The following is a 24285-nucleotide window of genomic DNA, read 5'->3' as shown; positions in this document are numbered from 1 at the left end:
GATGCAAATACCAGACCACTTGACCTGCCTCCTGAGAAATCTGTATACAGGTCAGGAAGCAACAGTTAGAACTGGACATGGAACAACAGACTGGTTCCAAATAGGAAAAGGAGTACGTCAAGGTTGTATATTGTCACCCTGCTTATTTAACTTATATGCAGAGTACATCATGAGAAATGCTAGGCTGGAACCAAGACTGCTGGGAGAAATATCAATAACCTCAGATATGCAGATGACACTACCCTTATGGCAGAAAGTGAAGAAGAACTAAAGAGGTTCTTGATGAAAGTGAAAGAGGAGAGTGAAAAAGGTGGCTTAAAACTCAACATTCAGAAAACTAAGGTCCCATCACTTCATGGAAAATAGATGGGGAAACAGTGGAAACAGTGTCAGACTTTATTTTTCTGGGCTCCAAAATCACTGCAGATGGTGACTGCAGCCATGAAATTAAAAGACGCTTGCTTCTTGGAAGGAAAGTTATGACCAACCTAGACAGCATATTAAAAAGTAGAGACATTACTTTGCCAACAAAGGTTCGTCTAGTCAAAGCTATGGTTTTTCCAGTATCATGTATGGATGTGAGAGTTGGTCTATAAACAAAGCTGAGAGCCAAAGAATTGATGCTTTTGAACTATGGTGCTGGAGAAGATGCTTGAGAGTCCCTTAGACTGCAAGGAGATCCAACCAGTCCATCCTAAAGGAAATCAGTCCTGAATGTTCTTTGCAAGGACTGATGCTGAAGCTGAAACTCCAATACTTTGGCTACCTAATGTGAAGAACTGATTCCTTAGAAAAGACCCTGATGCTGGGAAGACTGAAGGTAGGAGAAGAAGAAGATGACAGAGGATGAGAGGGTTGATAACATCACTGACTCAATGGACATGAGCTTCGGCAAACTCTGGAAGATGATGAAGGACAGGGAAGCCTGGTGTGCTGCAGTCCATGGGGTTGCAAAGGGTTGCACATGACTGAGCGATCAAACTGAACTGATCTTATATGAAGAAAATCCTAAAGATTCCACACTAAAAAATATTGACTGATACAACATTCAGCAAGGTTGCAGGATACAAAATTGACACGCAAAAATCAGTGGTGTTTCTATAGACTAGACAATCTGTAAAGGAAATGAAAAAAAAAAAGCAGCTCTACTTACAATAGCATCAAAAATATATGCTATTGTAACTTGACCATGGAGGCAATTTCTTGTGTACTGAAAACTACCAAAAATTGCAGAAATAAACCAAAGACAAATAAATGGAAAGATATCCCATGTTCTTTAGTATTTAATGTTATTAATATGTCAGTACTACTAAAAATTACCCATGAAATCTCTGTCTCTGAAAACTACAGATTCTATGAAATCTCTATCAAAATCTCAGTGGTGGTGTTTTCAGAGACAGAAAAATTCATCACAAAACTCATTTGAAATCTCAAGGGATTCAAAATAGCCTAAGCGGGAGGTGGTCCTAAGATGGTGGAGGACTAGGACGGGGAGACCACTTTCTCCCCCACAAATTCATCAAAAGAACACTTAAACACTGAGTAAAATCCACAAAACAACTTCTGAATGCCGGCAGATGACATCAGGCACCCACAAGAACAGCCCATTGTCTTCAAAAGGAGGTAGGAAAAATATAAAAGACAACAAAAAAGACAAAAGAGGTAGGGACGGAGCTCCATCCCGGGAAGGGAGTCTTAAAAAGAGAGAAGTTTCCAAACACCAGGAAACACTCTCACTGCCGAGTCTGTGCCGAGCCTTGGAAGCACAGAGGGCAACATAATAGGAAGGAAAAATAAGTAAATAATTAAAACCCACAGATTATGAGCCCAACGGTAACTCAGCCAGCAGAGAAGCAGCGCAGATGCCTGCACCCACCAGCGGGGGGCTGGGCAGGGAGGCGCGGGCTGCATTGCTTAGAGTAAGGATCGGGCCTGAATGCCCGGGAGGGTAATCAGAGCGAACTAATTTGGGCTAGCAAACCAGACTGTGGGATAGCTACCACGTGAAAAGCCCTAAGACACCGCCAGGCCTGCACACAGAAGGGCTGAACAGAACTAGCCAGCTGCAGACCATCCCCCTCTGGTGACAGGCAGCCAGTGCCGGAAGGGGGCAATCACACCCCCAGAGAGACATTATCTACCAAACTGCAAGCAGGCTTCTTTGCTTACTAAGACTTCTTGGGGTTCTGGACAGTCATCTGCCTGAGAAGGTGTACAAATTGTACACCCAGAAAACCGAGCAGCAGGGATGGGAGAGGTGACAAGTCGCAGTGACTGCACTCACCAAACACCTCATCACCCAAGCTGCTCAGAGCTGGGAAGGGCACAAAACACAGGTCCAACGGAGTCTGCGCCTCTGAGGACTACCCAAGTGCCTGAACCTGAGCGGCTTAGACTTGGGAGATGCATGCAGCCCAGGGCCGGCCTCCAACGGTTCCCAGGGGAGCAACCTAGAGCCTGAGCTGTGTGGGCAGGGAGGGCACACGCGCCAAGAGCGGGGGCAGGCCCAGTGTGGCTGAGGCACTGCGAGCACATGCCAGTGTTATTTGTTTGCAGCGTCCCTCCCTCCCCACAGTGCCACTGAACAAGTGAGCCTAAAAAAGTGTCCACCACCGCCCCCTTGTGTCAGGGCGGAAATCAGACACTGAAGAGACCAGCAAACAGAAGCTAAAACCGAGGGAGCCGCCTTGGAAGTGACAGGTGCAATAGATTAAAACCCTGTAGTTAGTACCGACTACATAGGAAGGGGCCTATAGATCTTGAGAAATATAAGCCGGACCAAGAAACTATCCGAAAACGAACTGACCCCACACTGCCCACAACACCACCAGAGAAAGTCCTAGATACATTTTTACTATTTTTATGATCATTCTTTTTTTTTATTTTCTTTTTTTAACTTTTTAAAACTTTTAAGTCCTCTATTGCTCCTTTAATTTTTATAACCTACTATTACTTTTCAAAAAAAAAAAGACTTTTTTAAAGCACACTTCATATATATATATATATATATATATATATAAAACAACTTTTGTGACTTTGTTTTTTTTCTTCTTCTTCTTTTCTTTAATATTGTATTTTTGAAAATCCAACCACTACTCTAGAATTTTAATCTTTGCTTTTTGGTATTTGTTATCAATTTTGTACCTTTAAGAACCCAATCTTCAGTATCCATTTTTACTTGGGAGCAAGATTACTGGCTTGACTGCTCTCTCTCCCTTTGGACTCTCCTTTCTCTCCACTAGGTCGCCTTTGTCTCCTCCCCCCCCCCCACCCCTTCTCTTCTCTACCCAACTCTTTGCATTTCTGTGTGTTCCAGACGGTGGAGGACACTTAGGGAACTGATTACTGGCTGGATCTCTCTCTCTCCTTTTCATTCCCCCCTTTTATCCTCCTGGCCACCTCTGTCTCCTTCCTCCCTCTTCTCTTCTCTGTATAACTCCATGAACACCTCTGATTGGTCCAGACTGTGGAGCGCACATAAGGAAGTGATTACTGACTAGCTTGCTCTCTCCTCTTTTGATTCCACCTCATCTCATTTGGGTCACCTCTAACTCCCTCCTCTCTCTTCTCTTCTCCATGTAACTCTGTGAACCTCTCTGGGTGTCCCTCACTGTGGAGAAACTTTTTTCTTTAACCTAGATGTTTTATCAACAGTGCTGTATAGAAGGAGAAGTCTTGAGACTACTGTAAAAATAAGACTGAAAACCAGAAGCAGGAGGCTTAAGTCCAAATCCTGAGAACATCATAGAACACCTGACTCCAGGGAACATTAAGTGATAGGAGCTCATCAAACGCCTCCATACCTACACTGAAACCAAGCACTACCCAAGAGCCAGCAAGTTCCAAAGCAAGACATACCATACAAGTTCTCCAGCAACACAGGAACACAGCCCTGAGCTTCAATATAGAGGCTGCCCAAAGTTACTCCAAATCCATTGACATCTCATAACTCATTACTAGACACTTCATTGCACTCCAGAGAGAAGAAATCCAGCTCCACCCACCAGAACACCAATACAAGCTTCCCTAACCAAGAAACCTTGACAAGCCACGGATACAACCCCACCCACAGCGAGGAAACTCCATAATAAAGATAACTCCACAAACTGCCAGAATATAGAAAGGCCACCCCAAACTCAGCAATATAAACAAGATGAAGAGACAGAGGAATACCCAGCAGGTAAAGGAACAGGATAAATGCCCACCAAACCAAACAAAAGAGGAAGAGATAGGGAATCTATCTGATAAAAGAATTCTGAATGATAGTGAAAATAATCCAAAATCTTGAAATAAAAATGGAATCACAGATAAATAGCCTGGAGGCAAGGATTGAGAAAATGCAAGAAAGGTTTAACAAGGACCTAGAAGAAATAAAAAAGTCAATATATAATGAATAATGTAATAAAGGAGATCAAAAATACTCTGGAGGCAACAAATAGTAGAATAACAGAGGCAGAAGATAGGATTAGTGAATTAGAAGATAGAATGGCAGAAATAAATGAATCAGAGAGGAAAAAAGAAAAACGAATTAAAAGAAATGAGGACAATCTCAGAGACCTCCAGGACAATATTAAACGCCACAACATTCGAATCATAGGAGTCCCAGAAGAAGAAGACAAAAAGAGACCATGAGAAAATACTTGAGGAGATAATAGTTGAAAACTTCCCTAAAATGGGGAAGGAAATAATCACCCAAGTCCAAGAAACCCAGAGAGTCCCAAACAGGATAAACCCAAGGCAAAACACCCCAAGTCACATATTAATCAAATTAACAAAGATCAAACACAAAGAACAAATATTAAAAGCAGCAAGGGGAAAACAACAAATAACACACAAGGGGATTCCCATAAGGATAACAGCTGATGTTTCAATAGAAACTCTTCAAGCCAGGAGGGAATGGCAGGATATACTTATACAGATCAAAGAAAATAACCTACAGCCCAGATTACTGTACCCAGCAAGGATCTCATTCAAATATGAAGGAGAAATCAAAAGCTTTACAGATAAGCAAAAGCTGAGAGAATTCAGCACCACCAAACCAGCTCTCCAACAAATGCTAAAGGATATTCTCTAGACAAGAGACACAAAAACAGTGTATAAACTTGAACCCAAAACAATAAAGTAAATGGCAACAGGATCATACTTATCAATAATTATCTTAAATGTAAATGGGTTGAATGCCCAAACCAAAAGACAAAGACTGGCTGAATGGATACAAAAACAAGACCCCTACATATGTTGTCTACAAGAGACCCACCTCAAAACAGGGGACACGTACAGACTGAAAGTGAAGGGCTGGAAAAAGATATTCCATGCAAATAGAGATGAAAAGAAAGCAGGAGTAGCAATACTCATATCAGATAAAATAGACTTTAAAACAAAGGCTGTAAAAAGAGACAAAGAAGGACACTACATAATGATCAAAGGATCAATCCAAGAAGAAGATATAGCAATTATAAATATATATATGCACCTAACATAGGAGCACCGCAATATGTAAGACAAATGTTAACAAGTATGAAAAGGGAAATTAACAATAACACAATAATAGTGGAAGACTTTAATACCCCACTCACACCTATGGATAGATCAACTAAACAGAAAATTAACAAAGAAACACAAACTTTAAATGATACAATAGGTCAGTTAGACCTAATTGATATCTATAGGACATTTCACCCCAAAACAATGAATTTCACCTTTTTCTCAAGCGCACATGGAACCTTCTCCAGGATAGATCACATCCTGGGCCATAAATCTAGCCTTGGTAAATTCAAAAAAATTGAAATCATTCCAAGCATCTTTTCTGACCACAATGCAGTAAGATTAGATCTCAATTACAGGAGAAAAACTATTAAAAATTCCAACATATGGAGGCTGAACAACACGCTGCTGAATAACCAACAAATCACAGAAGAGATCAAAAAAGAAATCAAAATATGCATAGAAATGAATGAAAATGAAAACACAACAACCCAAAACCTATGGGACACTTTAAAAGCAGTGCTAAGGGGAAAGTTCATAGCAATACAGGCATAGCTCAAGAAACAGGAAAAAAGTCAAATAAATAACCTAATTCTACACCTAAAGCAACTAGAAAAGGAAGAAATGAAGAATCCCAGGGTTAGTAGAAGGAAAGAAATCTTAAAAATTAGGGCAGAAATAAATGCAAAAGAAACAAAGGAGACCATAGCAAAAATCAACAAAGCCAAAAGCTGGTTCTTTGAAAGGATAAATAAAATTGACAAACCATTAGCCAGACTCATCAAGAAACAAAGGGAGAAAAATCAAATCAATAAAATTAGAAATGAAAATGGAGAGATCACAACAGACAACACACAAATACAAAGGATCATAAGAGACCACTATCAGCAATTATATGCCAATAAAATGGACAACATGGAAGAAATGGACAAATTCTTAGAAAAGTACAACTTTCCAAAACTGAACCAGGAAGAAATAGAAAATCTTAACAAAATAGCCTAAGCAAATATGTGAAAGAATACAGTTGAACATCTCACACTTGCTGATTTAAATACTCCAAATCTACAGTAATTTAAATGGCCTGATACTGGCATAAAGACAGAATCACAGGCAAAAGGAATATAAAGCTTAGAAATAAACTCTCAAATAATTTTTAACAAGGATACCAAGATCATCCAATGAGGAAAGGACAGTTTTTTCACAAATGGTGCCGGGAAAACTGACATGAGAATGAAGGAGGCTGCACTCTCAGCTTACACAATATATATAAAAATTAACTCAAAGACCATAAGAGCTAAAACTAAAATTCTTGGAAGAAAACAGAAGAAGCTTTATGACTTCAGATTTTACAATTATTTTTTATATGACACCAAAATACAGGTTGAGAAAGGGTGAAGAAGGGTTTAACAGAGGATGAGATCATTGGATGATATCACTGATTCAATGGCAATGAGTTTGAGCAAACTGTGGGAGATCATGAAGGACAGGGAAGCCTGTGTGCTGTAGTAAACAGTCCGACACAACTTACCAACTGAACAGTAACAAAAGCATAAGCACAAAGGACAAACATAAACTGAACTACATCAAAGACCGAAACTTTTTCTTGAACCAAGGAAAGACCATGTAAGGACAATGGGACAGTGACCCCCTATGCCACCTGCAAGCCAGAAGAGCACTCAGTGGAAATGAGTCACCAATACCTCGAACTTGGGGTTCCAATCTTCACAAGTGCAAAAAATGAACTTCTGGTGTTCAATCCATTCAGTTTGGAATTTTGTTATGTAGCCCAACCTAATACAGTATTTATCTAAAAGAACCAGAAGCAGGATTTTGAAGAGGTATTTGCACACCCATGTTCAATCAGTGTAGCATTACCCACAATAGCCAAGGTATGGAAGCAACCCAATGTCCATTGACAGATGAAGGGATAAAGACAATATGGCACACACATGTGGATAAAGAAAATGTATTAATGTGGGAATATAAACTTACAAAAAGTGCTGTGGAATGGGATGAAAATGTGTTATGGTCACACACTATACATGTTGGAGGTGGGAATGTGATACACACACACAAATGCTGTGAAATATTATTTAGCCTTAAAAAGGAAGGAAATTCTGACATATCCTACAACATAGATGCCAAGTTAAATAAACCAATCACAAAAGGACAAATGCTTTCATGATTTCATTCACACAGGTGCCTGGAGCAGTCGTATCTACAGGGACAGAAGAAGCACGGTGGTTGCCAGCACTGAAGGGGAGGGGAAATGGGGAGTCAGTGTCTCATAGGCACGGAAGTTCAGTTCAGGAAGATGAAAAAGTTCTGGACATGAAAGGTATTAACACACAACAGAGTGAATATGCTTACTGCCACTAATTTGTACCTTTTAATATGCTTAAAATATTAAATCTTTGAAATATTTTACCATAAAAATGTGATGCGTGACATACTCATCAGATTGCCAATATTTAAAGTTATGTCAAGATGACAAACCTAGACAGTGTGTTGAAAAGCAGAGACATTACTCTGCCAACAAAGGTCCATACAGTCAAGGCCATGGTCTTCCCATTGGTCACATATGGATGTGAAAGCTGGACTATAAAGAAGGCAGAGCACCAAAGAATTGGTGCTGGTGAAGACTCCTGAGAGTCCCTTGGACAGCAAGGAGATTAAACCAGTCAATCTTAAAGGGAAATCAACCCTGAATATTCATTGGAAGGACTGATGCTGAAGCACCAGTATTTTGGTCACCTGATGCAAACAGCTGACTCACTGGAAAAGTCCCTGATGCTGGGAAAGATTGAGGGCAGAAGCAGAAGGGTGTGTCAGAGGATTAGATAGCTGGATGTCATTACTGATGCAATGGACATGAACTTGGACAAACTTTGGGAGATGGTGAGGGATAGGGAGGCCTGACATACTGCAGTCCATGAGGTTGCAAAGAGTCAGACACAACTAGGCAACTGAACAACAACAGGCCAAGAACTGGCACAGATATAGAACAATAGGATATGTCCTACACTGTTGTTGTAAAAGTGTTTTCTAAATTTGATGTATTGATCCAGTTTGACATATTTTAATATATTTCTTGAAGTCCAATATTAGCCAAAGACTTATGATATACAAACAAAAATATTCACAAGACCACTGTTTGTCACAGCAGTAAAACTGAAGAGCAGAAAGAAATTTCAACCAACAATAAAACAGATATATCTCCCTTGATATATTCATAAAATAAGAGTATTACACCCAGAAAAGAAAAAAAAATTTTAATTGTGCTATAACCACAAAAGTGTGAATGAATCTCACAGATATAATTTTCAATAACATGAATCAGTTAAACTAGCATATCACTGGACAGATTCTCAGACTGAATTTTTAAAAATTCAACTTTATGCTGTTAATGGAAAAATGTAAATTTTAAACAAATTAATCTATACCCGCACTGAATTCACAAAAAAAACTCAATGATTTTATGTTACTTGACAAATCAATTAAAAGAAAAAAGGAAGGCTATTTACCCTCTCTACATATCAATATATTTAATTACAAGAGAATAGTAAAACAAAAAAGAGGATCCTGTAAAAGACATATATATATATATATATATATTTTTTTTTTTTTATGTGAATGTACTTATACGTGTTCAGTTCAGTTCAGTTGCTCAGTCGTGTCCGACTCTTTGCAACCCCATGAATCGCAGCACACCACGCCTCTCTGTCCATCACCAACTCCCAGGGTTCACTAAGACTCACGTCCATCCAGTCAGTGATGCCATCCAGCCATCTCATCCTCTGTCGTCCCCTTCTCCTCCTGCCCCCAATCCCTCCCAGCATCAGAGTCTTTGCCAATGAGTCAACTCTTCACATGAGGTGGCCAAAGTCTTCACATGAGGTGGCCAAAGTACTGGAGTTTCAGCTTTAGCATCATTCCCTCCAAAGAAATCCCAGGGCTAATCTCCTTCAGAATGGAGTGGTTGGATCTTCTTGCAGTCCAAGGGACGCTCAAGAGTCTTCTCCAACACCACAGTTCAAAATCATCGATTTTTCGGCACTCAGCCTTCTTCACAGTCCAACTCTCACATCCATACACGACCACTGGAAAAACCATAGCCTTGACTAGACAGACTTTTGTTGGCAAAGTAATGTCTCTGCTTTTCAATATGCTGTCTAGGCTGGGCATAACTTTCCTTCCAAGGAGTAAGCATCTTTTAATTTCGGGGCTGCAGTCACCATCTGCAGTGATTTTGGAGCCCAGAAAAATAAAGTCTGACACTGTTTCCACTGTTTCCCCATCTATTTCTCATGAAGTGATGGGACCGGATGCCATGATCTTCATTTTCTGAATGTTGAGCTTTCAGCAACTTCTTCACTCTCCTCTTTCACTTTCATCAAGAGGCTTTTGAGTTCCCCTTCACTTTCTGCCATAAGGGTGATGTCGTCTGCATATCTGAGGTTATTGATATTTCTCCCGGCAATCTTGATTCCAGCTTGTGTTTCTTCCAGTCCAGCGTTTCTCATGATGTACTCTGCATAGAAGTTAAATAAGCAGGGTGACAATATACAGCCTTGACATACTCCTTTTTCTATTAGGAACCAGTCTGTTGTTCCATGTCCAGTTCTAACTGTTGCTTCCTGACCTGCATATACGTTTCTCAAGAGGCAGGTCAGGTGGTCTGGTATTCCCATCTCTTTCAGAATTTTCCACAGTTTATTGTGATCCACACAGTCATAGGCTTTGGCATCGTCAATAAAGAAGAAATAGATGTTTTTCTGGAACTCTCTTGCTTTTTCCATGATCCAGCTGATGTTGGCAATTTGATCTCTGGTTCCTCTGCCTTTTCTAAAACCAGCTTGAACAGCAGGAAGTTCACAGTTCACACATTGCTGAAGCCTGGCTTGGAGAATTTTGAGCATTACTTTACTAGCGTGTGAGACGAGTGCAACTGTGTGGTAGTTTGAGCATTCTTTGGCATTGCCTTTCTTTGGGATTGGAATGAAAACTGACCTTTTCCAGTCCTGTGGCCACTGCTGAGTTTTCCAAATTTGCTGGCATATTGAGTGCAGCATTTTCACAGCACCATCTTTCAGGATTTGGAATAGCTCAACTGGAATTCCATCATCTCCACTAGCTTTGTTCGTAGTGATGCTTTCTAAGGCCCACTTGCCTTCACATTCCAGGATGTCTGGCTTTAGGTGAGTGATCACACCACTGTGATTATCTTGGTCGTGAAGATATTTTTTGCACAGTTCTTCTGTGTATTCTTGCCACTTCTTCTTGGTATCTTCTGCTTCTGTTAGGCCCACGCCTTTTCTGTCCTTTATCGAGCCCATCTTTGCATGAAATATTCCTTTGGTATCTCTAATTTTCTTGAAGAGATCTCTAGTTTTTCCCATTCTGTTATTTTCCTCTATTTCTTTGCCTTGATCGGTGAGGAAGGCTTTCTTATCTCTCCTTGCTATTCTCTGGAACTCTGCATTCAGATGCTTATGTCTTTCCTTTTCTCCTTTGCTTTTTGCTTCTCTTCTTTACACAGCTATTTAAGGCCTCCTCAGACAGCCATTTTGCTTTTTTGCATTTCTTTTCCATGGGGATGGTCTTGATCCCTGTACAATGTCACGAACCTCATTCCATAGTTCATCAGACACTCTATCTATCAGATCTAGGCCCTTAAATCTATTTCTCACTTCCACTGTATAATCATAAGGGATTTGATTTAGGTCATACCTGAATGGTCTAGTGGTTTTCCCTACTTTCTTCAATTTAAGTCTGATTTCGGTAATAAGGAGTTCATGATATGAGCCACAGTCAGCTCCTGGTCTTGATTTTGTTGACTGTATAGAGCTTCTCCATCTTTGGCTGCAAAGAATATAATCAATCTGATTTCTGTGTTGACCATCTGGTGATGTCCATGTGTAGAGTCTTCTCTTGTGTTGTTGGAAGAGGGTGTTTTTATGACCAGTGCATTTTCTTGGCAAAACTCTATCAGTCTTTGCCCTGCTTCATTGCGTATTCCACAGCCAAATTTGCCTGTTACTCCAGGTATTTCTTGACTTCTTACTTTTGCATTCCAGTCTCCTATAATGAAAAGGACATCTTTTTTGGGTGTTAGTTCTGAAAGGTCTTGGAGGTCTTCATAGAACCGTTCAACTTCAGCTTCTTCAGCGTTACTTGTTGGGGCATAGACTTGGATTACTGTGATAATGAATAGTTTGCCTTGGAAATGAACAGAGATCATTCTGTTGTTTTTGAGATTGCATCCAAGTACTGCATTTCAGACTCTTTTGTTGACCAAGATGGCTACTCCATTTCATCGGAGGGATTCCTCCCTGCAGTAGTAGATATAATGGTCATCTGAGTTAAATTGACCCATTCCAATCCATTTTAGTTCACTGATTCCTAGAATGTTGACATTCACTCTTGCCATCTCTTGTTTGACCACTTCCAATTTGCCTTGATTCATGGACATGACATTCCAGGTTCCTATGCAATATTGCTCTTTACAGCATCGGACCCTGCTTCTATCACCAGTCACATCCACAACTGGGTATTGTTTTTGCTTTGGCTCCATCCCTTCATTCTTTCTGGAGTTATTTCTCCACTGATCTCCAGCAGCACATTGGGCACCTACTGACCTGGGGAGTTTCTCTTTCAGTATCCTATCATTTTGCCTTTTCATACTGTTCATGGGGTTCTCAAGGCAAGAATACTGAACTGGTTTGACATTCCCTTCTCCAGTGGACCACAACTCTGTCAGATCTCTCCACCATGACCCGCCCGTCTTTGGTTGCCCCACAGGCATGGCTTAGTTTCATTGAGTTAGACAGGGCTGTGGTCCTAGTATGATTAGATTGACTAGTTTTCTGTGAATATAGTTTCAGTGTGTCTGCCCTTAGTATGATCTAATTGTTTCCAACACAGAGGAGACTTTAAACCTAAATTACCATAGCCTGGTGTTATCTATATAAATCCATCGCATAATTGAGGGAGATTTTTTCCTCCTTTGTTGAAACTTTTCTTGTTGCTCTGATTGAGCTTGAGTAATAGAAAAAAGCTCAAATTTATGGCCAGAGTCAGAGCAGGCATAATTAATTGGCCCAGTGAGGGGATCCCATCAAGTAATATCACAGTAACCTGAATATGACTATAATTTTTTTATAAAGTAAATTTTCTCAGGGCCAACCAGTTAGAGTCTTGTAGTAGAGAAATTTAATAAGGTAACCCAGAAGTAGACACAGGTAATTGGCCACAAACCCAACAATTGAATTGATTTCTAAAACTAGCATAGAATCAGGCCTATGATTATATGTGTGTATATACACATGGCAGAGAGGCGGGGATGGGAAAAAGGAGGGAGGGAGTAGGAAAGAGGGAGAGAAACCTGAGAACACATAGTTATTACTAGAGCTAAAAAAGGAATTCAGCATACAGGATACAACATCAACACAAAAAAAATCAGTTACATCTATACAGCAGCAGTGAAAATTTCCAAAATTTTATTAGGAAAACAATTTTATCTAAATGATAATCCACAAAAAAAATCCAGATGTAAAGTTAACCAAGGAGGTGAAAAACTTGTGCATTAAAATTATAAAACACTACTGTAAGAAATAAGAGACCTACACAGAGGGAAAGACATCCTATGTTCTGGAACTGGAAGACAGTATTATTAAGATCATTGTATGCTGCTGCTGCTGCTAAGTCGCTGCAGTTGTGTCCGACTCTGTGCGACCCCATAGACAGCAGCCCACCAGGATGCCCCGTCCCTGGGATTCTCCAGGCAAGAACACTGGAGTGGGTTGCCATTTCCTTCTCCAGTGCATGAAAGTGAAAAGTGAAAGTGAAGTCGCTCAGTCATGTCTGACTCTTAGCAACCCCATGGACCGCAGCCTACCAGGCTCCTCTGTCCTTGGGATTTTCCAGGCAAGAGTACTGGAGTAGGGTGCCATTGCCTTCTCTGAAGATCACAGTATAGTCCAAAGCAATCTATAGATCCAATGTATTCTGAATCAAAATCCTGCCAACTTGTTTTGAAGAGTTGGATTGATAATCCTCAAATTCACATGGAATTTCAAGGGGGGTCTCAAATATACAACATAGTGCTGAAAAAAATGAACAAAGCTAGAGTACTCACAAATTTCAAAACTCCTTACAAAGCTACAATAATCAAAACAGTATCAGTTGGTCAGTTCAGTCAGTTCATTCACTCAGTCGTGTCCAACTATTTGCGACCCCATGAATCGCAGCACGCCAGGCCTCCCTGTCCATCACCAACTCCCTGAGTTCACTCAGTTATACATATATTCTTTTTCAGACTCTTTTAAATTATAGATTACTACAAGATATTGAATATAGTTCCCCATTATAAGCTCAGTTCAGTTCAGTTCAGTCGCTCAGTCATATCCAACTCTTTGTGACACCATGAATCGCAGCACGCCAGGCCTCCCTGTCCATCACCAACTCCCAGAGTTCACTCAGACTCACGTCCATTGAGTCAGTGATGCCATCCAGCCATCTCATCCTCTGTCGTCCCCTTTTCCTCCTGCCCCCAATCCCTCCCAGCATTAGAGTCTTTTCCCATGAGTCAACTCTTCGCATGAGGTGGCCAAAGTACTGGAGTTTCAGCTTTAGCATCATTCCTTCCAAAGAAATCCTAGGGCTGATCTGCTTCAGAATGGACTGGTTGGATCTCCTTGCAGTCCAAGGGACTCTATAGTACTATAAAATGATAGAACATACACAAATGGAATAGAACTGAGAGTCTAGAAATAAACTTGTACATCAACAGCAACTGATTTTCAACAAGGATGACAAAATCACCCAAAGTGAACTTTCTAATGAAAGGTCCCAGGACAACTAGACAACCACATGCAAAGAATAGGTCTGGACCCCTAACTCAAAATGCTTTCTAAAAATTACCTCAAATATTTTTCTTTGAGAAAAAGAAAAGTGGTAGTTTTTTTTTACAATTTTGGATTTCACAACAGTTTTTCTTAGATATGACACCAAAAGCATGAGCAATAAATAAGAAAAAGATAAACTGGACTTAATGAAAAAACTTCTATGCACAAATGGACATTATCAGTAAAGTGAAAAAAATATCTGAGAATAGATAAATATTTGCAAATCATACATGGGCTAAATAAAGAGTACGTAAATAGCCCTTAGAACTCAACAAGAATAAGACAAAAACCCAACTTAAAAAATGAACAGAGGACTTGCCTAGACATTTTTTTGAAGATATACAAATGTCCACCAAGTATGGGAAAAAATGCTCAGTATCATTAGTCACTTGGGAATACACAGATACTACTAAGTCAATACTAAGATACTACTTCACACACAAGGACAGCTACAATTTTTTAAAGGAAAATAACAAGTGTTGAGGAAAAATAGACACTCTTGTATATTATTAGCAGCACTGTACAATTTTGCATGCACTGTGCTAAACAGTTTGACAAGTACTCAAAAAGTTAAACACAGAATTGCCATATAATCCAGAATAATTTCATTCTTAGTATATAATCAAGACTTGAGGATGAATACTCAAGAACATATATGCATCTCAATGTTCACTGCAGCACTGTTCACAATAGCGAAGACATGGGAGCAACCTAAATGTTCATCAACACAAGAATGGATAAATAAGATGTGGTACATATATACAATTAGATATTACTCAACCATTAAAAAGAATGAAATAATGCCATTTGCAGCAACATGGATGGACCTAGAGACTGTCATACTGAGTGAAGTATGTCAGACATAGGAGAAATACCATGTGCTATCCCTTATATGTGCAATCTATACAAATGAACTTATTTACACAACAGAAACAGACTCGCACAGACTTCTGAGAATAAACAATGGTTGCCAGGGTGAAAGATGGGGTGAGGGTTAGTTAGGGAGTTTGGAGTGGACATGTACACACTGCTGTTATCTAAAATGGATAATGAACAAGTTCCTAAATTACAGAACAGGGAATGCAGCTCAATGTTATTGAGAGAGTTAATTCTTAGGTAGGTTGATAAGAAGTCCAGGGTCCCCAAGGAGGAGAAAGGGGTCTGGGGCTCTCTCTCAATGAGGAGAAAAGGAGAAACTTTTTTTTTCTGCATTCTTTAGTCTTAGCCACATAAAGCTTTTTTTTTTTTTTTTAATCCTAAACTAATGATTACACAACAATTCATGTTTTGTTGAGACTCTGTACTAAGAATTATATAACAACAATGTACCCTACTTGAGGATGTGTTTCTTCTTCTTAAGACCCTTCAGACTAATCCTGTCATCTTAAAATGTATATTATGGAAGTGGGTCTGTTAAGATTTTTGTATTGTTAGTTCTAATCCCATTATCTTAAAATGTAAACTGTGGGAATGGGTCTGATAAGATCTTTACAATCTTGAGACATTCTTGTGATTTACTGTAATAACCAATTGAAAAAGTACATAGCTCCTTTGCTAAGGCTAGCAAGGGGGTACTCTCGGTCCCAATTCTGATGTCCATGTGAGAAGCTTTCTCTGTCCCTTTTTATTTTTTATTTTTTTAATTTTATTTTATTTAACTTTACAATATTGTATTGGTTTTGCCATATATCAAAATGAATCTGCCACAGGTATACATGTGTTCCCCATCCTGAACTCTCCTCCCTCCTCCCTCCCCATACCATCCCTCTGGGTCATCCCAGTGCACCATCCCCAAGCATCTAGTATCGTGCATCAAACCTGGACTGGCGACTCGTTTCATATATGATATTATACATGTTTAATTGCCATTCTCCCAAATCATCCCACCCTCTCCCTCTCCCACAGAGTCCAAAAGACTGTTCTATACATCAGTGTCTCTTTTGCTGTCTCGTATACAGGGTTATTGTTACCATCTTCCTAATTCCATATATATGCGTTAGTATACTGTATTGGTGTTTTTCTTTCTGGCTTACTTCACTCTGTATAATAGACTCCAGTTTCATCCACCTCATTAGAACTGATTCAAATGTATTCTTTTTAATGGCTGAGTAATACTCCATTGTGTATATGTACCACAGCTTTCTTATCCATTTATCGGATTTTTACGATCATTCTTTCTTCTTTTTTAATTTTTAAAAAAATTTTAAGTCCCCTTTTTATACTTAATAAAACTCTGCTACACAAAAAGCTCTTGGATGATCAAGCCTTGTCCCTGGTCCTGAAGCTAAACCTTCTTTGGAGACCACGAAGCCGTCATCGTTCACAGTAAGCCATCATTATGTGGCAGCCTGGATGGGAGGGGGGTTTGGGGGAGAATGGATACATGTATGGCTGAGTCCCTTTGTTGTCCACCTGAAACTATCACAATATTGTTCATCAGTTATACTCTAATATAAAATAAACAAGTTTTTTAAGTTTCTTTTTTAAAAACCCTGAAAGGTGACCAAAAAAAAAAAGGAATTATTTACCATTTTGCCTGAAATAATCAAAACATATTAATAACCATAGAAATGTATGTAAAATGATTTTCAAGAAACCAGACATCAAACCACAAGTGACAGTGATCAGAAGGGACAGATAAGAAACAAAATACATGAGCTCTACAACTGCTCTGAGAGCTGGACAATAAAAAAGGCTGATTACCAAAGAATTGATGCCTTCGAACTGTGGTGCTGGAAAAGACTCTTAAAGAGTCCCTTGGACAGCAAGGAGATCAAATCAGTCAATCGTAAAGGAAATCAACCCTGAATATTCACTGGAAGGACTGATGCTGAATTTGAAGCTCCAATGCTTTTGACCACCTGATACAAAGAACTGACTCATTAGAAAATACCCTGATGCTGGGAAAGACTGCAGGCAGGAGGAGAAGGGGACAACAGAGGACAAGATGGCTGGATGGCATCACCAACTCAACAGATATGAGTTTGAGCAAGCTCCAGGAGACGGTGAAGGACAGGGAAGCCTGGTGTGCTGCAGTCCATGGGGTCGCAAAGAGTTAGGACACGACTTAGTGACTGAACTACAACAACTGTTGTAGCTTATTGCCTTCAGGGAGTTTCCAAATTATGGCAAAGGAAACTGCGGTGCAACTAAGCAAACTGAACTGAAGAGAAAAAACTGAAGTCCAAGAAGAAAAATGCAGTTACATTCTTTCTGTGAACCAGGAAGGAGAGAACTTCAGAGACAGAGTTTCTTTCTGTGAACCAGGAAGGAGAGAACTTCAGAGACAGAGAGCTCTGGAAATGAGTAGAACATCTTGCTTGAATACAACAACAGAAGCCAGCGTATGTGTCTGAGGAAGTGACCTGAATCTGGTAAAAGGACTATCAATTTTGATAACACTAGAGGAAAGGGTAACTGGCAATCACTCAGGCTGATGAGGAACAGTGTCTGTTCCCAACAACCAGAATGGAAAATTCATATTCAAAAGGCATTGGGTAGAGCACTTAGCGAAGTCATATAAAATGAACAGCTTTAGACTGAATACTGAACCAGAACATCTAATAAAATTAGAAAAGAAATGATCAAGTTGTCTTTGATAATGTATTAATTACATCTGAAAAGAAAGAAGACAAAATTCACAGGAATATAAAATTATTTAGCCCCAAATAAAATAAAATCACTATATTTGGAACCTACACAAAAATTATGAGGGGTTAGAAACAGGCAAGAAAACACATAAAAAAGGGAATAATCAAACAATAAAACCAAACTAGAAAACAGGAGGTAAAATACTTGTATACTAAAAACTACAACACAGTGCTGAAAGAAACAACAGGAGGCCTAAATAAATGGAAATTTATTCTGTGTTCACAGTAGGAAGACTTAATATTAAGATGTCAATAGTACACAAAGCAATCTAGTGATTCAATGCAACCTCTATGAAAATATCACTAGGGTTTTTTAAGAAACAAATTTAAAATTCTCAATTAATATTAAATTGCAAATGGTCCTGAATAGCTAAAACACAGTTTTGAAAAACAACAAACCTGGAGGAGCCATATATCCTCATTTCAAAACATACTACAAAGCACTAATAATCAAAGCTGACAGACCTATAGACCAATGGAATATAAATAAACCTATTCATTTATTACCAACTGATTCTTGATAAGGGTACCAAGTCCATTCAATGTGAAAATTAGTATCCTCAATAAATGGTGCTCAGAAATTTGTATTTCTACAAGCAGAAAAATGAAGTTGGATGCTTAACCCCATACAGATATCAACTGTGACTTAATTACAAGAGCTAAAAATTTCTAGAAGGAAAGATAGGGCTAAATCTTCATGCCACTGGATATGGCAACAAAATTTTTTAAAAATGGATAAACTGGAGTTCATTAAAAGTACAATTTCTGCATATCAGAAGATGTTATCAACATCGCTGTCAAATGGTTAAACAGATGTTAACATGGTCTGTCTCAACTGGCACAAGACATAAGCACCAATCATCAGAAAGCTGGAGTGACTATATTAATATCTAACACAGTGGACTTCAGTGCAACCAGCATATCAGGAATGAAAGGTGCATCAGTACATAATGATGAAGACTCAACTGATCAAGAAAAAAAATAGCAATCCTAGGTGCCTATAATTACTGAGTTTCAAAACACTTGATAAAAGAGAAATAGTCCAATCCACAATTACAACTTTGAGTTTCAACATTTCACTCTTACAAATTGATTTAACAAGTGGAAACCAGAACAAGAGAGAGAAAGAAAACTTGACTTCTACCTTAAATGCCAGAATAAATATTTTTAAAGAGGACACGGAAACATTCATCAAGATGGGCCATACACTTCCCAAAACAACTAAAAATGCCAAGTAATATACAGCATGTTTTCTAAATAGGAAAAAAAATAGTTATAAATCAACACTATAAAGATACACTGGAAATGATAAATTATATGGGAATTAAATAGGATACTACAAAAAGAGCCCTGGGACAAAGAAAATTACAAAGAAAATTAGAAAACATTTTGTACCAAGTGAAAAACTTAAATAGTGGGATGAAGGTAAAACAAGGGCAGGGAAAAACATATAGCCTTAAATACTTATATAAGAAAAGAAAAAGATATAAATCAATGTAGTATGCTGCTCTCTTAAACTAAATAAAGTGGAGCACATTGTTTCAGATGAGAAAGAAAGCAAAAATAATATTTTTAAAATGTTAAAGTAAGATCAGATATAAGAAAGAAATCAGATAAATGAAAAATTCAATAAACTAAATGTTGGCTCTTTGAAGATACTAATAAAATACATAAATTTCCAACTAGAGCTTGTAAAACCAGGAACAAATTAGTCAAGATAAATGAGTAACACCAGAATGATGGAAGAAGTATCACTACAGATGCTATGACATTAGTGGTAAAATAAGATAATACTGCTAAGTTTGTGGAATAGATTTGACCATTTAAAGAAAATGGACACACATCTTGCACATAAAATTATAAAAATGGACCCAGAAAACCCAAAAAGCACTTTGTCAGTTAACCGTTTTAATTACAACTCTTCCCACAGGGAGCTACAGTTCGGCTGTGGTGGTGGTCTAATGCCAAACGCTGAATGGGCTAGTGCCCTTTCAGCCCAACGGTTATGACTAAAACCAGAACCAAAAACGAAATAACTACCTGAGGGTGTCTAAAAAGCAAAGACTTTAGGTGAATTCATAAAGGTAGTTAAGAGAAGCAACTCACAGCAAGACAAGTGTCTCATTTGTTTTAATTTTCTCTCCCAGCCATGCCACCAAGGTTGACTGATTTGCAAAGCATTGCTGTACAGGCAGATAAAACTTCAACTGAAGACGTGACACACTTCTGGTCAATGGAATCAAGGAATAAAGCCCAGAGAGACAACAGGGTGAGAGGGAAGTCTTGGAGGCAACTGATGCTAAGAAAGAGTTCCCTTACTTCTGTTATGAGCCTGTACAAGACTCAGCAAAATTCCTGTGCCACATGTACACTACATAGACCCAAGCCAATATACAAAGACTTTAGAGAACTAAACTTAGATCTGAAACCATACAAATTGCAGTCTAACTCCTGAACATATAATCAGGGAAAAGACCCCAAACCAGCAATAACAAAGTCTTTGAGAAGAACTGAACTGGATTTGAATTAGATTTCCTACTAAAACAAAAACATCAACCTTTTCCAGATGATTATAACAGAATTCAGAGATACACAACATAACATTCACTAGTTATAATGTTATAATAGAAAGTAAATCAACACCTAAAAATCCAAGAAAATGTGACCTATTAACAAGAGAAAAGATAAACAAATGCTAACCTCAAGATAACAGATGCTTGAACTATCAGACAAGATTATTCTAAGGTAGATAAATAAATAAACTGAAGAACAGACAGAAAACCTTGAAAAACACTAAACCCTCAGGCACCTATATTACAGTAGCAATAGGCATAATATATGGGTATCACTGTCAATATTGAAGAAGAAAACAGAAATAGTTAATCTGGCAATATATATAAATGATATTACATAATTTGGTGAAAGACAAGTTCACAGATTCAAGGATCTCATAGAATCCTAAACAGGTATTATTTTTCAAAATGTCTAAAAACATCACATTCAAAAGGTTGACAATATATAATAAAAATCCAGAAAGCAGTTGGACAGAAATGACAAACTATATACAAGGAAACAACAATTCAAGTGACTGTAGATTTCTAAATCAGAGTCTGCAGGGGTCAGAAGACAGTGGAACAACAGTTTTAAGAACTGAAAAAAAAAACCTTCAACCCAAAATTCTATACTCGGAGAAAATATCCATCAAAAAATGAAGAACAGAGATGTATAGATAGAGAAGTGTCATCTTTAGACAGAGAAAAGTTAAGACAATTTGCCACCAGCATACCTGCTCTACAAGAACTGTTGAGGAAATTCTTGTAGATGACATAATACCTGAAAGATACTATGTGAAAGATAATATCTGGCAGACAACATCTGGAAGAGGAAACCTCCATCAGCAATGGAAAACATCTAGATAAACATGAAAGACTATTTTCTCCTTAAGTTATTTAAATATGTAAGATTATTAAAAGTAAAAATCACAATATGGTTTGGAGAACTTTTCAGTGTGAAAAGTGAAAGTGAAAGTCAATCAGTCATGTCCATCCCATGGACTATACAGTCCATGGAATTCTCCAGGACAGAATACTGGAATGGGTAGCCTTTCCCTTCTCCAGGGGATCCTCCCAACCCAGGGATCGAACCCAGGTCTCCAGCATTGCAGGTGGATTCTTCGCCACCTGAGCCACAAGGGAAGCTGTTTCAGTGTACCAATAAGTAATAAATATGATTGTAAAATAAAGAGCGGTGAGATGGTAGCCAGATAAGGGATTTCAAGCATTGCAAGGTTTCTACATTTTTGTGGACTGGTGTAATATCAACTCTTAAGTAGACAATGAAATTTTAAATTTGTATAGTCTTTAGACTACCAAAAACATATAAAAAGTACAGTCAAAAAGGAAATTAAATGAATCAAATACAACTAAAATGGCATTAAATGTTTTAACTATAATACTTAAAATAATCAAATAATATAAAAAAGGCAGCTTAATGAATTGAAAATGTTATAAGAAAAAACAAATGAGCTAGAATAGCTAACACAACTTTGCAAAAGAAGAAAAGAGAATCACACTACCCAATCTTAGTACTCAGTAGCTACAGTACAGTACAAGTTTTGGTAGAAAAACCTGACACAAAGATCAATGAAACAGATCACCTTCCTGAGTAACCCATCAAATATTAAAAGAGGAAATAATATCAGTTTTACAGAAACTCTTTTGGAAAATAAAGATGGAGGGAAAATTGCCCAAGTCATTTTTATGATGCCAACATAACTGTATTTCATAAACATGACAAAGACATTTAAAAAAATAGATGAATACTCTTGCTGAAAAACATATAAATATTAACAAATGAAATAAAACAGTAAGTCAAAAGAATAAAAGATCACGATTGGTAGAGTTTATCTCAGGAATGCAAGGTTAGTTCAACATTAGAAAATCAACCAACGTAAATTTCTATACTAATATAATAAAAATATATTTTTTAAAAATTCAGATAAAGAATGGGACAAAATTCATTAACTACTCACAATCATGACTTTAGAACAGCAGGAGACTGGGCTTCCCTGGTGGTACAGTGGTTAAGAATCTGCCTGCCAATGTAGACGACATGTTCAATCCCTGCTCTGGCAAGATCCCAAATGCTACAAGGCAGCTAAGCCCATGAGTCACAACTACTGAGCCCACGCACCTAGAGCCTGTGCTCTTCAACAAGAGAAGCCACTGCAATGAGAAACCCGTGCACTGCAACAAAGAGTAGCCCCTGCCTGCCACAACTAGAGAAAGCCTGCACACAGCAATGAAATCTAGTATGGCCAAAAATGAATAAATACATCCTAAAAAAAGAAAATAATAGTAGGGGACTACAGCAAGCTGAAAACAAGTATCTAAGACAGTCCTAGTGCTAATATCATTCTGAAAACCGAAAAAGTTATCTCTAATATTGGAATCAGGATAAGAATGCCTGTTTTTACTCAACATTGTATTGGAAGACCTAGTCTTGGCAATAAAACGAGTAAAGGAAAAAATGGCACAAATATTAGAAAAAATAAAATTTATTTGAAGATGATACATTTATTCTTGAAAAAATATATACAGGGTCTAGAAAATAATTATGAGCTCTCATCATTTGAATTAAACAGAGACACTGGATCCAGGTTAATATTTAAAAATCAACTGCATTCTTATATGTTATAGTAATTCAGAAACACAGAATAAGCAAAGAAATTTTTAAATAAAGTACTTACTATGCCGCTAATTCGCTTCAGTCATGTCCAACTCTGTGCGACCCCATAGACGGCAGCCCACCAGGCTCCCCCGTCTCTGGAATTCTCCAGGCAAGAGCACTGGAGTGGGTTGCCATTTCCTTCTCCAATGCATGAAAGTGAAAAGCTACTCAGTCGTGTCTGACTCTTAGCGACCCCATGGACTGCAGCCCACCAGGCTCCTCCGTCCATGGGATTTTCCAGGCAAGAGTACTGCAGTGGGGTGCCACTGCCTTCTCCAGTACTTACTATAAAGCTACATTAATAAAGGCACATGGTATTGGTGAAATGATAAATATAAGGATAAGTGGACCAGAATTAATTCAGTTGAATTTTTGACTTTTGACAGCAGTACCAAGGAGCTTCCCAGGTGGCGCTAGTGGTAAAGAATCTGCCTGCCAATGTAGGAGACAAAAAAGATGTGGGTTCAATTCCTGGGTTGGGAAGATCCCCTGGAGGAAGGTATGGAAACCCACTCCAGTATTCTTGCCTGGAGAATTCCATGGACAGAGCAGTCTGGCAGGCTACAGTCCATAGGGTCACACAGAGTCGGAAACAACTGAAGCAACTTAGCACGCACCAAGGATAATTTAATGAGAAAAGAAAAGTCTTCCACAAATGGTTCTGGATCACCAAGATGGGCTACCTGTATTGTGAAAAATGAATACTGATCCTTATCCTCATACCAAACAGAAATATTAATTCAAGCATAGACTTAAATGCTCAACCCAAAAGTACTAAATAAAAAGCACAGTAGAAATCTTTGTGACATTAGGGTTGGAAAAGTTTTATTAGATCACAAAAACACATGAACCACAGAATAAAAAAAAAAAAAAAACTTAATAAACTGGACTTTTTCAACTTTTTGCTTTGAAAACAAAAATGCAAGCCTTAGTCTGGAAGAATATATTCATATTATATATATCAGAAAATAACTTTTGTCCATACTAAACTAAAAACTCTCCCACTTTAAAAATTG

General features: G+C 38.3%; 1 protein-coding gene across 2 annotated transcripts in view; it reads right to left on the bottom strand.

The window, feature by feature from the left end:
• ZPBP (zona pellucida binding protein) overlaps window positions 1–24285 on the bottom strand; it is a 163173-nt gene that overhangs the window by 5953 nt on the left and 132935 nt on the right. The window lies entirely within an intron of this gene.

This window comes from Bubalus kerabau, chromosome 8 (genome assembly GCF_029407905.1).
Source record: "Bubalus kerabau isolate K-KA32 ecotype Philippines breed swamp buffalo chromosome 8, PCC_UOA_SB_1v2, whole genome shotgun sequence".
In the NCBI taxonomy this organism is placed as follows: domain Eukaryota; kingdom Metazoa; phylum Chordata; class Mammalia; order Artiodactyla; family Bovidae; genus Bubalus; species Bubalus kerabau.
The sequence above is the reverse complement of the archived record's forward strand: the minus strand, read 5'-3'. Positions and strand labels throughout refer to the sequence as shown.